The sequence below is a fragment of the Ailuropoda melanoleuca genome, chromosome 9, assembly GCF_002007445.2.
Source record: "Ailuropoda melanoleuca isolate Jingjing chromosome 9, ASM200744v2, whole genome shotgun sequence".
NCBI lineage: Eukaryota > Metazoa > Chordata > Mammalia > Carnivora > Ursidae > Ailuropoda > Ailuropoda melanoleuca.
The window spans coordinates 91,527,452-91,544,072 of record NC_048226.1 but is presented as its reverse complement, the minus strand read 5'-3'; the positions used below and the strand labels follow the sequence as shown (position 1 = coordinate 91,544,072).

Here is a 16,621-nt window from a genome sequence, read left to right as displayed (position 1 = left end):
CGCAACTAATGAATCATCGAACTTTACATCAGAAACCAGGGATGTACTGTATGGTGACTTAACATAATATAATAAAAAAAATTAAAAAAAAAAAAGAAGTTGGAAAGCTTGGGGGCTTCTGGGTGGCCCAGTTGGTTAAGCATCTGCCTTCAGCTCAGGTCATTATCTCGGAGTCCTGGGATGGAGTCCCGAGTAGGGCTCCATGCTCAGTGGGGAGTCTGCTTCTCCCTCTCCCTCTGCCCCTTCCTCCCCGCCCCCATTCATACCTTCTCTCTCTCTGCACTCTCTCCAATAAGTAAATAAAATCTTTAAAAAAAAAAAAGAAGTTGTAAAGTTTGTATTCAAACCCGAGTCTGTCTGACATACACCCTCACTCATAACTACCTGACTGCTTCATTGCATTAGTCCTACATTAGTGTTAGTTGAACAGGGTTAAAATGCGTTGTCTAACCTGGGCTTACACACTGGTTAATTCACTCATTTACCCATTAAACATCCATTGGGTATTTTATGTATGAATTTATTTATTTTTTTAACCATTGACTTCTACAAACTCATCTTGTTCTGGAAAGATTTACAGGAGTTTACTATTGTAAAATGTATACTTTTAAAAACATATATGTTAAGAAATCAGGAAGAGAGCACATAAGAATAGATAGAATGAGAGCAGAGAAAAAGAAGATGAGCCAAGGATGAAGTCAGTATTCAAAAGGTGAACAAGCCATTATTGAACACATCCACTGTAGCTGACACCGTGTAAGAATTGGGAATTTAGATGTAAAATGACAAGGTATCATCTCTTCATAAACTCCGACTCTAACGGAGGAGATACATATACAGACAGACAATTACAGGGCACTAGGGAAAACTGGAAAAAATGTACAAAGCCCAGTGGGAGCACGTAAGGAAGACATACTCCCTTATATTTGCATAATGCTCATTGTGATCTGGTATTTTCCTACCTTCTTGTTTGTTGTCTGTCCTCCCCGTCCAGAATGTAACCTTCAAGAGATGTGCTATCTTGTTTACAACTGTGTCTTCTCTACCTAGAATACTGCCTGCCGTCTTAAAGGTGCTCAATGAATAAGTGAATGAACAAGGCTCACTGGCATTAAAAAAAAAAAAAAGCATTTTCTTTTGTATAGCAGGTAAATTGCAAAATGATTCCAGTTGTATCTGTCTCCCTTAGACCTTGGAGGTGACCTGCTCACGTGCTCACATCGTACAAACACTGAAACTAGGCAAAGATTCACAAACAGTGCATGGAGAGTGGGTCAGTGAGTATATATCAACCCACAGCCAAAAATGGGGATGGCCATTCCTAAGAGTGGTGTCAAGGCTGAATGATTTGGGGTCTGAAGTATACAGACCCTCTGGCTCGAGGTCTGTATACTTTCCACCACACCTCCCCGTAGAGATGAAATCGGGTAGGAGATCTGAGAAAATACCTGAACAAAGAGAAAGTGGGAGGTTTAGGGCACAAAGGAAGGACATAGGAAGGTGGAAAGTCAGAATATACAAATGCTTATTGATTCACTTTTTAAAAAATCAGATTTCAGCAACAGAGAAAAATTGCTGTGCATTGATCAATGCATCATGAAAATGCATTGAGACAGACCGATGGCCTTAGCCTTTTGAAAACTTACTAGTTTTAGCTCCTTTTTTTCTCTTACATTTACTTATAGAGAAATCTCACTGTGCATTTCAGAAATCGTTTTGAGAATCAGGAAAGAACTCTTGGCAAAGTGCTAGAAATCCCATGTTATAAGCCTATTTTTTTCAACCGTAACAAAAAGCTGAGGCAGTAACTTTCTTTCCTCTGGGTTTTAGTTTCTGCCTGTGTCAAGTGAAGAATTTGGAATCAACTGCCGAGGCTCCTTCTGGCTCTTTTTTTCCGGGGCTCTGGACAAAACAGGAGACCAGTTCTGGTCCCAACTCATGCCTTATATTTGGCTCATTTCTTTTGTTTTCCTTACTAATTTCCTACTCTTTAAATTGGGATACAAGGTAGAACATTGGCATGAAGCTTTGGAGTTTGAGGACCCCCTTTCCATTAGCTTATTTTAAGGCAGTGCTATTATCTGTTCACCTGATCTCACAGGTCCTTTGCAGATCAAATAAGTTCATGAATAAGTGAGTACTTTGATAATGATCAATTGCAGCAATTTAAAGAATCAATTGTCCTTTGTGCTAATACTATTTTTATATAGAGTTGGTGGTAGGTTAAAAGCAGGTTTTCAAGCTGGGTTAAAAGCATTTTTCTAGAAGACAGGCTAAGACAAATGTAAAGATAGAAAGACTGTCGGTGGATTTTTTTTAGATTAAGAATAAAGTAAGATAAAATTAGGGGCACCTGGGTGGTGTGGTCGGTTTCGGCTCAGGTCGTGATCTCAGGGTTTAGGGATCGAGCCCCGCATCAGGCTCTATGCTCAGTATGGAGTCTGCTTGGGACTCTCTCTCCCTCTCCTTCTACCCCTCCCTGCCTCCCCTCTACAAATAAATAAATAAACCCTTTTTTTTTAAAAAGATAAAATTAAATGAAGTGGAATAAACTAAACTAAACTGAAATAGAAGACACGGTCCCCCTTACATGGTTGAGAAGAAGGATTTGGGCCCAGAAAACTAACAAGAAGCAACGTAGTCAATAAGGATATAGATAATAAAAGGCAGAGGGGCCTGGGGGCCTCCATGTCCTCACCTGTATATGAAATGTCAAACTTGGTGGAGGAGGGGAGGTAGACGGCCGTTGCCAATTCAAGTGCCTGTAGTGCTACGTGTCCCTACAAGCCACCTGATGTCAGGAAATGGGGAGTCATGCTAGAGCACAGAGGACATTAGGGGAAGTAAGGGAAAACTGAAGGGGGAGAATCAGAGAGGGAGATGAACCATGAAAGACTATGGACTCAAGGAAACAAACTGGGAGTTTCAGAGGGGAGGGGGTGGGGGGATGCGTTAGCCCAGTAATGGGTATTAAGGAGGGCATGTATTGCATGGAGCCCTGGGTGTTGTACGCAAACAATGAACCATGAAACACTACATCAAAAACTAATAATGTGGGGCGCCTGGGTGGCTCAGTTGTTAAGCATCTGCCTTCAGCTCAGGGCGTGATCCCGGAGTCCTGGGATCGAGCCCCGCATCAGGCTCCTCTACTGGGAGGCTGCTTCTTCCTCTCCCACTCCCCCTGCCTGTGCTCCCTCTCTCTCAGGCTGTCTTTCTCTCTGTCAAATAAATAAATAAAATCTTAAAAAAAAAAACAACCCAAAAACAACTAACGATGTACTGTATGGTGACTAACATAATGTAATAATAATAATTTTTAAAAAAAGGAAATGGGGAGTCCAGGGTATGGGGTGCTGTGGGACATGTATACTTTGTAAAGAATGCAGCCCTTTGTCAGCTCCAGCTGATACTTGCCCTGCAAAATTTCTTCAGAACACAGGCCATCTTTTTGTAGAAGATGCCAAAAATTTGTATTACGATGTAAAAAAATAAATCTTGATTTTTAAATGCTGATAACTGAATTAAAACAAAACAACCTCTGTGTGGTTAAAAAAAATATCAGGCTGAGTCTAAATACGTAAGAGTTTACCATCTTTGTGGTAGATGATTTCTAATTCGTTTTACTGCTCTGATGTTCTAAGATGCTATGAGACGCCCATTGATATGAGAGTGCTGCCTAGAAACAAATCTGTAGGTCATGGACGACACTTAGTAGTGATCATTACAATAGTGACATCAACATCTTATACACACATGATAAATAGCCACTTGCAAACCACTCTAATAACCTGTTTTGTTTTGTTTTGTTTTGTAACTTTCAAAGCAACCCTATGAGCAAAGGCAGATATTGGGGAAACTGAAATCCAAGGGATGTTAAAGGACTGGTATAATATTCAATGGTAGGTTAATAGCAAAACTTAAGGATGGTATGTCAAATGGTATGAATGAGCATTTTCCTACCAGTCCAACAATAATAAGAGCACTACCATATAACCAGTACCCACTAAATTCTGGGAACTTTACTAGGTGGCTAGATTATAATTGGATTTCAACCTTACACCAGCTATCTGAGGTAAGCAATGTAGCCCCAAGTGAAAGATGACAGACTCTGGGGCTCAGAGAGTTTTAATAACCAAACAAGGACACAGAGCAAGAACAGAGTGATGAACGCATGGGCTCTGCACCCCGCTGCCTGGATGTGAATCACGGCCCTGCACCACATTCGCTGTAAACATTCTTTTTAAGAAGAAATCTTCTAAGATTAAGATGTGGGTACCAAAAACTGGGGAGCTAGGAATAGGAAAGAAAGGGGTGTCCTGTTATTCCCAGGCAACAAAACTTTCCATTAATCAACACACACTGAGTTCCATCCATGAGCTCAGAAGGTGAAAGATTCTTTAGAGAGCACCCATGAAAGTCTAAACTACAATTTTTCCACCAAGGATCATGTGAGCCACGGTTGGAGGGGAGGAATTGATGTCAGAGACACCTTGGCACAGCTCCAAGCACACCAAGTCCTGAGTTGGATGCTCTGAGAGTAACTCCTAGCTCTGTCCATTACCAGCCCCACAGCAGAGGCAAGTTGCTTACCTATTCAGAACCTCAGTGTCCTCAGGTGCAAGCCGGAAATAAGGCCAAACTCATGAGACTGTGAAAATAAAATCAAATAACATTAAAGTATTATGTATGGTATAAAACGATATTCTAAAAAAAGCTATTATTCTGGCAGGAAGCAGTTAGAGGAAATTAGGCAAGAGATGGAAGTACAGCAGGTGTCCACAGGACGCTAAATACCAAGAGGGCTATAGTCTCTTGCTGGACTTGCAGTCTCCGGGTTCCTAGGTCTACCCATCTACTTCTCTTTGGGTGCTTTCTTCCTCCTTCTCTTTTTTAATTGAGAAACTTCATTTCCTTATTCCCTTTAGCTGTTTCATAGGTCATTGCTCTTTAGGGATGGAGGTTATTTCTACGATTCAGTTTCCTTTTCATTCAACCATGTAATAATATTTCCATACCTGGCAAGCTCCCTCTAGAAGGGGAGCCAGCAAATTGTGAATCTCTTGGCACTGGATGGAAGTCACTTGCCTAGATTTAAATCCTCAATAACATTTTTAATACTCAGTATTAACCAGGTCCATAAATACGTCAGAGATAATGACCATCCTTTCTGTATGAGCAGTGACAGTCAATAAATTATGGAATTTGTGAGTTGCCTGCAATTCTGTGGAAAGTGTTAAAGACAGAAACAATTAGTTGTTTGGATGTGTTAGTGTGAGAGCCTGCCCTCATATATATATGTGTGTGTTAATGGAATCTTCTAGAAAGAAAATATTTCATTGTCTATGTCCTTAGAAACGGTCACACCAGATGACACCAAGTACCACTTCTTATCAGTTTTATCTTCACAAGGGAATAAAAGGGGTTTGTTGGTTATTGTTATTAAAATTCATCTGCAACTTCACTAAGATAATAAACGCTGAAGGTCTACTTGTCAAGATCTGCAAATTTCTTCTCAGGGGCAGTCCCTTTCATTCTTATGCTGAAGGATCTATGTGGGGAAATGCCAAAAGGGTTGGAGGAAAGGAAAGGAAAAGTTTTGATAAAAGGGTGAATAGGGTCTTTTCAAATGGGGATAAGGGAAGAAAGACCAGTGGGTATGATATCTTCTATGAACTTTATGCAAATCAGGCACCAAGAGCTACTTGTCTTCATTAATAACAATTGCAAACTTTATCGAGCCCTCATTTCCTGACATGGGCTAGACTAAACACTTGGCAAACATTGTTTCATTCTATTCTCAGTAAATCAAGAAAGTCAAACTATTTCCTCAAGACCGTGCATCTAGTAACTGAAGAGCCTTGTCAGTGACTGGATGGGTAATCTCGCTTTCTCCTTTGGTGCTCTATTAAATACTCCACTTGTCCACAAATATAAATCACATCCTAAAAGATAAAGGAACAACTTGATGCCCGTGCATCTTACACCTTCATTGTGTTTCTATATTGGTTCACATCTTGATCAAGGATGACAATGGATACTGGCTACTGGACACTGAGATCCCAATATCCAAACACTTTAATGTGGCCCACAATGACGTGTTTAATCCAACCCCAGCACATCTCAAATCATAGCCTTTTCCTTTGGTGGATTAAAAAAATGGCCACAAATACATTGCAGTGCCTCTAATCAAAAGACGAAGACATTTTCCCAACCCCTTGAATCTGCCTTGTGACTAGCTCTGAGCAGTAGAATTTGGTGGAAGTGATATTGTGTACCTCCTGAAACAGCCTCAAGGGGCCTTGAAGCTTCCTGCCCTCACTCTCTCAAATATTGCCTCCCAGTGAAGAAGCACAAATGAGCCTATTAGAAAGGAGGCCCAGCCAAGACCCAGTAGCATCTGCCAGAACATGGTCATCTATGACCAGCCAAGCCAGCCCCGATCCAGCCAACGGAATGACTACAACTGCAAGACTTATCTTATAAGACACTGAGTTTGGGGTCGGTTTGTTGGGCAGCAACAGATAACTGAAACACTTCACCTGCCAAGCTTGGGCTCCAGCCTCTATGGTCTTCTCTCAGTTCATGGAGCATGCCACTGTCACTCCCACCTAAGAGACTTTGAATATGTGTGCCCTATACCTGGAAAGTTTCCCCCTCCTGACTTGTCAAGTAGTTTACTCCTTTTCAGCATTCAGACCTCAGCTTAAAAGCCATCTCCAGAAAGAGCCCTTTACTGACCATCTATATACAGTAGATTTCTTACTTTTTGCCTGTAGCAGCCCCCTGCATTTTTCATCACACGTATAACAATCTATGATTAGTTTGTTTTTGCCTGTGTTGCTATCATCCAGATGTAAGTGCTGTGAGAGTAGGTAGGGACAGTGTTTGTCCTCTTCTCCATTGCATTCTAGAAGGGTGCCTGGAAGAGTCTCGTCCACAGTCCTTTGGACCCCGTTACCATTATTGTTGTGCATATTTTTGACCAAAGTGCTCATACTCCCAGCAGCCAGTACTTGTTTCCCTTTGGGGAGGGCTGGTCCCAGGCTGCTGAAGCCCAGCTCATGTTGCCTGCACCAGAACACAGAGAACTAAAGACTGCGAATTTGTAGAGCCTTAACCAATGACCAAGGAGTGGGATGGTGGGTATAAATACTCCAGCTCCCTTTCCCCTGATCAGGACAACTCGGAGGCATGATCTACCCTGTGTGCAGTGCTCACCTGCAGAAGTGAGCAGAGTTTCCCTCCATGGGACCCTTCTTGCTTATTTTCTTCACTGTGCCCATGGTAGCTGCATGATACCAATGACCAGCTTCCTTTCATTTCCTGTCCCACTTTCTCAATCCCCTGAAGGTTTTTCCAGTCATTTATACAAATCCTTATGTGAGAATCTTCTTCCAGATAAGCTTCCTTAAGACAGTCCATTTGTTGAATTCATTCGTTAAAGCAAGTCTTGATTTCCACATACTTGCTTTTCTTGTGGACATCCTTACACCCACCTCATCTTCGGAATTCAGAAATCGTAAGCAGCACCACCCGCTTTTGCAACCATCTTTGTGCAATTATTTCAATGTTTTGCTACAATTCTCCCTGATGTTTTATGAAGATAAGTGAGAAAAGGAAAAATGAAAGCCCTGACACCAACACTTAAACAACTGAGACACAGATAAAAACCACTCGGTGTGCTCATAGGAGGGAATCTCTGGATCTGTTGGAATCCTTGATGGAGTCAAGCCGTTCAATCATGAAGAACAGGTGCCAAATTAAATAACATATAGGAATGTCTGGAAATAGATCATCTAAGACTGTATTGAAAGATGAGCCTTATTGAAAGATGTGGAGAAAGCTTTAAAAAGTATAGAAATGATGAAAATTGGCACCAAAAACCCTTCCAGAATTCCAAAGGCAGGGAAGTTCGTGGAACCAGGGGGCAGTCCTTAGGGTTGAACATGCTTTGTGCTCCCTTGTCAAGAGAAGAAATAGTTCTATACCAAGTCTCACCTCACAAATATTTAAAGAAATCTTGTAAACTCTTATGAAACCACCCTCGCAGCCTCACGCTGAGTTCCCTACTCAGTCTCTTGCAAAATCACCACTAGCCAGTCATTTTCCTACATTTTAAAAAAATTTCTTCTCCTTCCCAAATGTCGCTTGAAATAAGCTGGAAAAAAAAAATCAGGGTTTTGAGGCAGGAAATTACATAAGAGAAGAACTATTTGCATTTAATGTTCAAACCAATTTTAATGTTTTAAATAATCATTGCATAATCAAGAATTTTAGTAATGCTTTTGGATTCTGTGGAATATGACTCCTCCATAACACATGCAAAGTTTGGGGTTTTTTTTTCAGTTCTATTCATTCAGCTTTTATATGGGTTTTTTTTTGGAGGGGGGAATTAACGTATTATGCATGACAGAAGAAAGTTGCACTGTCTGACGGAATAATACAAATCACAGCTTTGCCACAATGATGTGACCTCCTGGAAGCTGATCTTTCCAAACCTCAGTGTATTCCTCTGTAATAATGCTTCCTATGGAGGGCTTCATGAGAATTAAGTCAGAGAATTAGATAAAGCACATAGGGCATAGCCAGCGTTCACTGAATCTTGATTCTCTTTCCCATGCTCCCATCACAGAACAGTGGCTTTGAGTGATTTTGCAAACAATTCGACTTGGCTTGAAGAACAAGTCTGAACTTCTTAGCTTGACGCACGGGCCCCGTGTGATCTGACCTCTGTGTGTTTCTCCTGGCTCATCCAACTCCCGTCCCTTCCCCCACCCACCACTCTGCTTCTAAAGGAGCAGAACACGGGGCTACTTGTGCCTAGAAAGTATTGTGCTCTTCTTGCCTGCAGGCCTTCCCTCTGGGGCCAGAGTGCCCTCCCCGGGATTTGGTCCGGATGAGACATCATCCTGGACTCCTAGAGGCCTCACATCCTCCAGCCCAGGGAAAATGTCTGTCTTATACAGTCTCCCAGGACCCTGGGTCTCTCTCTTACACAATACTTGTTGCTTAGTCTTGTAAATATCTGTAATATCAGTTTCCTCCCTTAGATTATAACTTCCTCAAATAAGGATAAATCTCTTTCCATATAGAACTCATTTTATTATTACAACAGCCCTATGACATAAATAGACTCAGCCCCATTTTAAAGGTGAGAGAAACAAAAGGAAAAAACCAAACTAAATGATTCTCCCATAACCAGATATCTAGTAAGCAGCAGAGCCAGCTCTGTTACCCACATGCTAGAAACCCATCTCCTGCCCCAGGCTCAGGATATGAGGCCAACAGGTACTCAGTGAAAAGGGAATGAGCAAACGATTCCATCCCAGGGAGTAAACCAAGACCTGAACAGGGATAAAGATAGTTTGAGGCCAAAGTCCACACTGTCAACCTGATGATTTGTTGAAAAGAAGGCAAAGAGCCAGCAAATAAAACCCGGAGCTTGGAAGAGCCTCTTTCCTCCAGTGTCATGAGTTGATTGTGGAATAATGGATCATACACTGCCTAGGGGACAAGGAGACCTGAATTCTAATGTCAACGTGAGTATCCCACCCCCTGACACACCTCACTTGCCCTATCTATTAACTAAGAGCAAAGGATGAAGTAGATTCAGAAGCCCTCCCAGGATTAGATGTTTATGTTCTGTGATTCTAACAGAGTAGTACCACTTGCGAGACTTACACTTGCTGTCCCTCTGCCTTGTTAATGGCATACTCCTCCTCGTGTCTATCTCAACACAAATGTCAATACAGAGCAGTTATTAAAAACACAGACTCTGAAATCCTGGCTTTGCGACTCCTGAGGAACGTGCTCTTGGATGTCACTTAACTTTTGGGACATGTGTTTTGCATATCTGTCTCCACGACAGAAGGGTAGAGGTAATCGCCGAGCACCTGCAGCATACTTATACATGGTAGGCACGGCCATGACGGGAAAAGGAAATTGGTTTGTAGATTTTTACCAATCCATGGTGCATTATTTTATTACATATTATTTAAAGCAATCCTAGCCAGATGTATAGAGATAGACACAGATATAGAAATATAAGTAGAGATAGAGAGGTAGAGATAGGGATGGAGATATAGGGACCCAGAGGCGATATTGTCACCTCTGTCTCCAACTGTTGGGTCAATGATTGAGTGAACCAGTTGTCATAGAAGAAAATGACTGCTCACCATCACAATTTTGTGTTCAAGTTTGATTTGGGCTGACACATGGGACAATGCAATGTTTATACAAACTGTGGTTGAAAATATTGGCAGGATACAGAGGTCAAGTCCACATAGCACAGAAAACACTAGTAAAAACAAATGTTCAGTTCCAGTGCACAAAAGGACAAATGTAGGGAAATGTTGGAAGTAAGATTTTGAAAGTAGGATTTAATTTCCCTGTAATTTCCTTGCTAGATACTTGACATTATGTGAAGCCCAGTCCAATTTGCATACCCAAAGACCCACACTTGAAATCCACATTTCCTGATTTCTGTTGTGTGAACTTATCTTCTCTAAGTCAGTTGATTTAGGTCTCTCTTCAGCTACCAAAGAGAACGAAAAAGGAGGAGAGGAGAAACAGGAGGAAAGAAAATGAGAAGAAGAGAGAAAAAATTTACCTCGGAATTAAAGCTTACAGTTTTAATGACAGCCAACATATCTGAATCTTTTGTCCTTCCCTCCAGTTCAATAAGGCCAAAATTCCCTTAGGTACAACAAACTTCACACATCCTCCAACGTACGCAAATATATATACATATGAAATATTCTCCTTTCAAGTTCGGTGTGTGTGATATTGAATTAGGTATGCAGACATGTCCTAGATAAAGGTTACGAAGAAAGACCAAAGTAATATAATATGATGACTCAGTACGCTGTTTCAACCGCGTGCACGTGTGTGTGTGTGCACGTGTGTGTGTGTGCACGTGCGCGTGTCTAAGCTGATGGATTTGGTGAGCTGAATAAAGATCTCCCACCTCTTAATTTTCAGAGACTTTAGAACCATAGAACAAGCAAAGCCATCCTTTGAATGGTAGAGACCCAAAGCCATCCTTTGGATGATAGAGAACCAAAGCCATCCTTTGGATGATAGAGAACCAAAGCCATCCTTTGGATGATAGAGAACCAAAGGCCAGAGAGCTCCGTTTTCAGAGGACCAGATACTGGACTTCAGCAATGGCTTCTGCTCCCCTGCATACAAGAGAGTTGTTGCTGGAAGAGGCTGTGCATTTCTCGGTGCCTCTGCATCCAGGTGAGGCCATGTGATCACGTCAATTAACTGGGAGGGCAAGCCACGAATGTCACCTCCAGGCTTTTGGGGCCACCTTAACCCTCTTAGGTTAAGAAGCAGCTGTACTCTCTCCAATCTCCCTTCCCCCATTATCTGACTAGAGACAGAGGATGCTGAGGCCCTTGAGGATGGTGATTCCATGAGATGGAAAAAAGCCTGTGTCACTGAATCATCACATGGAAAACACCCACCCTTACCCAAGAATACTCATACTGATACCCTAGCTGTATCTTCCTCTTCTTTATCCCAAGATTCGGCACCATGCCAGACTCACGGTAGGCATGCAATAAATATGTGTGGAATGAAAGGTCAGCACTTACATCAACTGTAAAACAGGAATAAGAATCTTCTAAATACTCAAAATCAAGATACTGAATCCTATGATTTTGTGAGTAGTTTGTGCTCTGAAGTCGAAAATCTCTGGTCCAATAAATTGTCCAGATTCTTCTGCTTTGGTATGTTTTCAGTTTATCTTTGTCTCTGATTATGTAAAATTCCATTCCTGTGATTTTTTCCCCAATATCTATCTATATTTAGTGTTATGCAAACTATCTGGTCCTGGCTTGAGGTGGGGAGAACATACTTTTCTTTGGTTTGCCAAGGCAGATCAGAGCAGCTAATATGTATTAAGGAGTTGATAAGAAAAAGCACTCGGCTAAGCAAATCCTATGATTGAGTCCAGGCTCTTTGTTAAGCAAATTACATGCAGTGGCTCACTTTTTCAGCACCCTATTATCCCCACTTCATAGGTAAGAAAACATACTTAGAGAGATTAAGTGGCTTGCCCAATGTCACATACTTAGTAAATAGTGGGTTTGGGGTAAGAACAGAGGTTCATCTGATTTAAACCCTAGATTGTAATCTCCAGCCTCTATCACCCGGTGGCAAGAAACAGAGACCGATTCCGGCTCATCTAAGCAAAAAAAAGAAAAAGAAAAAGAAATTTAGTAGAAGGATTGAAGAGGAGTATAAGGGGAATAAGTCCCAAAGAACTAAAAAGAGCAGGCAGGGATCAAAGCAATTCCTTTGAGTCCAGGAAGGATGGATTAACAAACAGCCTTTTCTTCAGGGAGGGTTCTGGGGCTGAGATGCATCTGTTTCTAGCATTTGTCACTCTGCTCAAGAATCAAATTCCATGCCAAGACTCCAGCCTCACTCACATCACCTGCCCACTGCTTGGCCAAGAGAGAGAGGGCACGATGAGGGTAGCCCCACTAAAACTGTAGTCAGTGGGGTGAGGTAGCCCCCAAAGTACAATATGGGTGCTGTTGCTGGAAATAGAGGGACTGGACAGAGAGAGGCTAAACAGGAGATATCCACATACAGAACAATGCAAAGGGAACAGGTTATGTATCCCCAAAGTACGAGAAACTGCAGAGCCAACATAACACTGAAATGTATTTCCAACCCCTCCCTGCACTCAGCAAAGCCAAAACTCAAATCCCTCCTTTGTTGAAGAGAATTGGTTGGAGCTTGAATTGGGTTCAAACTGTGTTCTCCCGTTTATTAGCTCTATGTCTTTGGAAATTTACTATACCCCTGAAAGTCCCAGTTTCTCCACCAATAAGGAAGTCTCGTACCACCCATCTATCCAGCTTATTTAGGGTTGCTGTGAGGATTCGAGTCAATAACACACGAAGGGTTTTTGGCACAGCACCAGCACACTAAGAGAACTCAATAAATATGAGCTATTACTATTACTACTATCACCAAACTATTAGGATTCAGGTCCAGTTCTTCCTCTGAACACAGAACACTTATGGGGAAAACTCATGGCTTCCAAATGCCAGCCCATGATCAAGCACTCACCAATCTGTGACAAAACTTGGTATCAAGGTGCCCTTTTTGAATTCATGGTGATAAGATATAGCAGATGTTTGGGTGTTTTAATGTTGTTATGTATTTTCTAATCGCTAAACTAAAATGTTGCTAGCCTTAGGTCTGCCCATCAGTTCGTTCCATAATTTTACTCATCCATGAATCTCGGGACCTGAGAACACCTTGCACACAGCACTTCACTAACAGTGTGTTTCCAGATGCTTCTGAGCAGTGTCACTTGAATCAAAGGGTCCTCACTCCCTTGCTCTCGAGCCCCTACTCGCTTCATTTTTCCCTCATTCATCCACCTGTTTATTGTCCTCGTAGAATGTAAGTTTCATGATATTAGGACTACTTTTTTAAAGATTTATTTATTTTAGAGGGAGAGAGAGCAAGAGAGCAGGGGGGAGGGGCAGAGGGAGAGATAGACACAGGCTCCCGGCTAAGAAGGGAGCCCAATGTGGAGGCTCGATCCCAAGACCCTCAGATCATGACCTGAGCTGAAATCAAAAGTCGGATGCTTACCTGACTGAGCCTTCCAGGCAGCCAAGGAATATATACATATATTTTTTATTCATTTCTGTATTCTCAGGTGTCAGCACACTCCTTAGCACACGTCAGGATGCTAGTTCCTCCAAAAAACTAAAACAAACGAAAACAAACCAAAAAATCAAAAATCAAAAACAAAGCACAAAAAAACTTAAAAAAAATACTTCAGAATAAATGAAAAATGAAGTGTCCTCCCTATAGAGCCAGAGAGAGCTCCTGTGAATACACTCTGCAGCAGCTCTCAGAGCCTCAGTCTTCTCATCTGCAAAATGGCCTGAGGGTCATTGGGAGGTTTAAGTGAGGAAATTGAAGCAAAGCTTCCATGTATCATAGTGTCCACTCAATGGCTAGTGTCTCTGGCTGTGCTTTGTATTGTTCCCAAGTGTTTCTCCATATTTGATGTCCTATTTCCTCAAACTAAGACACCACCCCCTTGTCAGGCAGGGAGCGCATCCTATACTCCTCCTTCATCCCTTGCTGCAGCAAGCACAACCGGGATCAAGGGAGCCTCCCGAGCACAGAGCAGGCTGCACCCATCACAGGAGTCCAAAAGATGCAAGGTGCCCATAGTGGGAACCAGGCCTGCGTTGCTCCCTGCTGAGCTCTGGGGCCAAGTGCGGTACCCGGCATACAGCAGGTGCCCCACAGCATTGGCTGAACAAATGAATCCAATTGGCTGCGAGGGAGCAAGAACAGGCAAGGCCTGAAGAAGAAAACATGACTTAGTAGACCCTAAAACCACATGGGAACCAAACAGCTAAAGAAAAGGAGAGATCTGGAGAGGAAATGTGATGGACTCTGGGCAGACCATGAGCAAAGACCTTGCTAGATCCAGCCCTAAGACTCTTTGAATCATTTGTATGTGTAAGTTCTTGGGTGTTGATACAGAAAAAAAAATTATTCTCATGACTTTTATATTTATCTCTCACACTATTCCTGCAGTCAAAGCTCCAGAATTACTAGGGAGAAATTGTCTCAATACGTTTTTAAAGTAAGAAAAAAGAAAGGAATAAGGGGAAGAGGGAGGGAACGAAGAAAAGAGGAAGAGAAAAAGGGAGATATGGGGAGGAGGACAGAGACCCCAGTTCTATCCAGTTGGTCCTGTAAGGTCAATTTGTCCCCTTTGACCTAGGAATTTACCCTAGGGAGAAGATACATAGATGATAGATAGATGAGATGGGTGGATGGATAGAAAGACAGACAGATAGATGATACATGATAAAGATAAAAGATGGATGAATGGATGGATGGAAGACTGGATAGGTAGGTAGATGATAGATAGATAGATAGATAGATAGATAGATAGATAGATAGATAGATGATATACAGATGACAGAGTCTTTTTAAGGCTTTAGGCATGAAGATGTTCTTGCTGTCATTACTTAAAAGAGCAAAGAAGAGCAAACAATCCAAAGAAACAACATATTATGCTGAGGGAGGTGAAATTGTGGCAGACCTCCTTTGCAGAATTGTGGAGAACAATTTAAATGATTCATCTTGCAACATTTTTTAAAAGGGGCTTATAATGTTACATTTCTATTTTTTTAAATCATTGTAACAGCTTTACTGAGATAAAGTTCACATGCAATACATGTCACACTTTAACATGTGAAATTCCATGTTTTTAGTATATTCACAGAATTGTACAATATCACTGCAATCAATTTTAGAACCTATTATCACCCCCCCCCCAATAACCTTACTCACCAGCAGACAATCCCCACGTTTCCTAATCCCTAAGGCCCAGGAAACACTCATTTCCTTCTATTTCTATGCATTTGCTGGTTTTGAACATTTCATAAAAATGGAATAATGCAACGTGTGACCTTTTGTATGTGGCTTTTTCATTTAGCATTATGCTGTTAAGGTCCACCCATGTTTTAGCATGGATCGTTCATGTCTCTCTTACTGCTGACTAATATTCCCTTGGATAGATAGAGCACACCTTACCAACCCACATTCCTCTTGATGAACCTTTGTTTTGTTGCCACTTTGGGGCTATTAACGAATAATACTGTTACGAACATTCAGGGACAAGTTTTGGTGTGGACATATGCTTTTATTTCTTTTGGGTGGTTACCTGGGAGTGGAATTGCTAGATCATATGGTAACTCCCTATTTCACTACTTGGAATACCTGCCAAACTTGTTTTCCAAAGTGACTGTACCATTTTACATTTCCACACCAGCAGTGCGTGATGGTTCCGATTGCTCCACATCCTACCATGGTACCTTGGCAAAAGCAGATGATAAAACTGAGGAAATAGTATCATCAAGGAACCACAGTCCTTCTAGTTTTTTTACATTTTCCAAATACCTCCCTATCCTCTGCATGTTTTATGATGACACATATGTATTGTTTTTCCATCAAGAATCAGTTCAGACCATTGAGTTTGAAGGTCACTCAAGTCAAGAGTTTAGGTCCACCTTAGCTGTGCTCAGTGTCCTTCTTTCCTTTCTCATTGAAACATTACACAGTATTAGGGATACTGACATTCCCACCATGGAGGGGAGGAGGATGGTTCTTCATTGCCTGGAGATTCCAGCCCCATCCGTCACCAGAGAAAGACCCCTCACATTGCTGAGGGAGACAGGGTCTCTGCAGAGCAAGCAATAAAGGGCCAACTGTCTTGAAGATTACCACTCAATCTACAGACAAACTGACCTGGCTAACTTGATGGAACCAACTGCCTGGTGTTCCCCTGAACCAAGAATGTTTGGTTTGCTTGGATGCCCTACCACTTTAGAAGGTGATTCCTTTGCTTTCTGCCTCTCTCTGTAACACACAGACCCAGCTGCTGGGTTTTCTTTAGACTTCAAATTTAATGTGAATGAGGGGAAAGGTTGAGAAGCTGTTAGGGATTAAAAATCTGGCCTTATTTTCTATTGGTACAACTAACTTTTAATTAACAGCAGAAAAAATAAAAGGAAAGAAAAAAGCTGTATCATCAATCCATCCAGATGTCAGTTGCTGT

General features: G+C 41.8%; 1 long non-coding RNA gene across 1 annotated transcript in view; it reads right to left on the bottom strand.

The window, feature by feature from the left end:
- Positions 1-13,740, bottom strand: part of LOC117803822 — a 30,180-nt gene extending 16,440 nt beyond the window's left edge. The window contains exons 1-2 of the long non-coding RNA XR_004627929.1: positions 13,624-13,740; positions 4,591-4,648 (exon numbers count right to left, since the gene is read on the bottom strand). This is a non-coding gene — a long non-coding RNA (uncharacterized LOC117803822). The remainder of the gene's footprint in view (positions 1-4,590; positions 4,649-13,623) is intronic.
- Between the last annotated feature and the right edge of the window lie 2,881 nt (positions 13,741-16,621).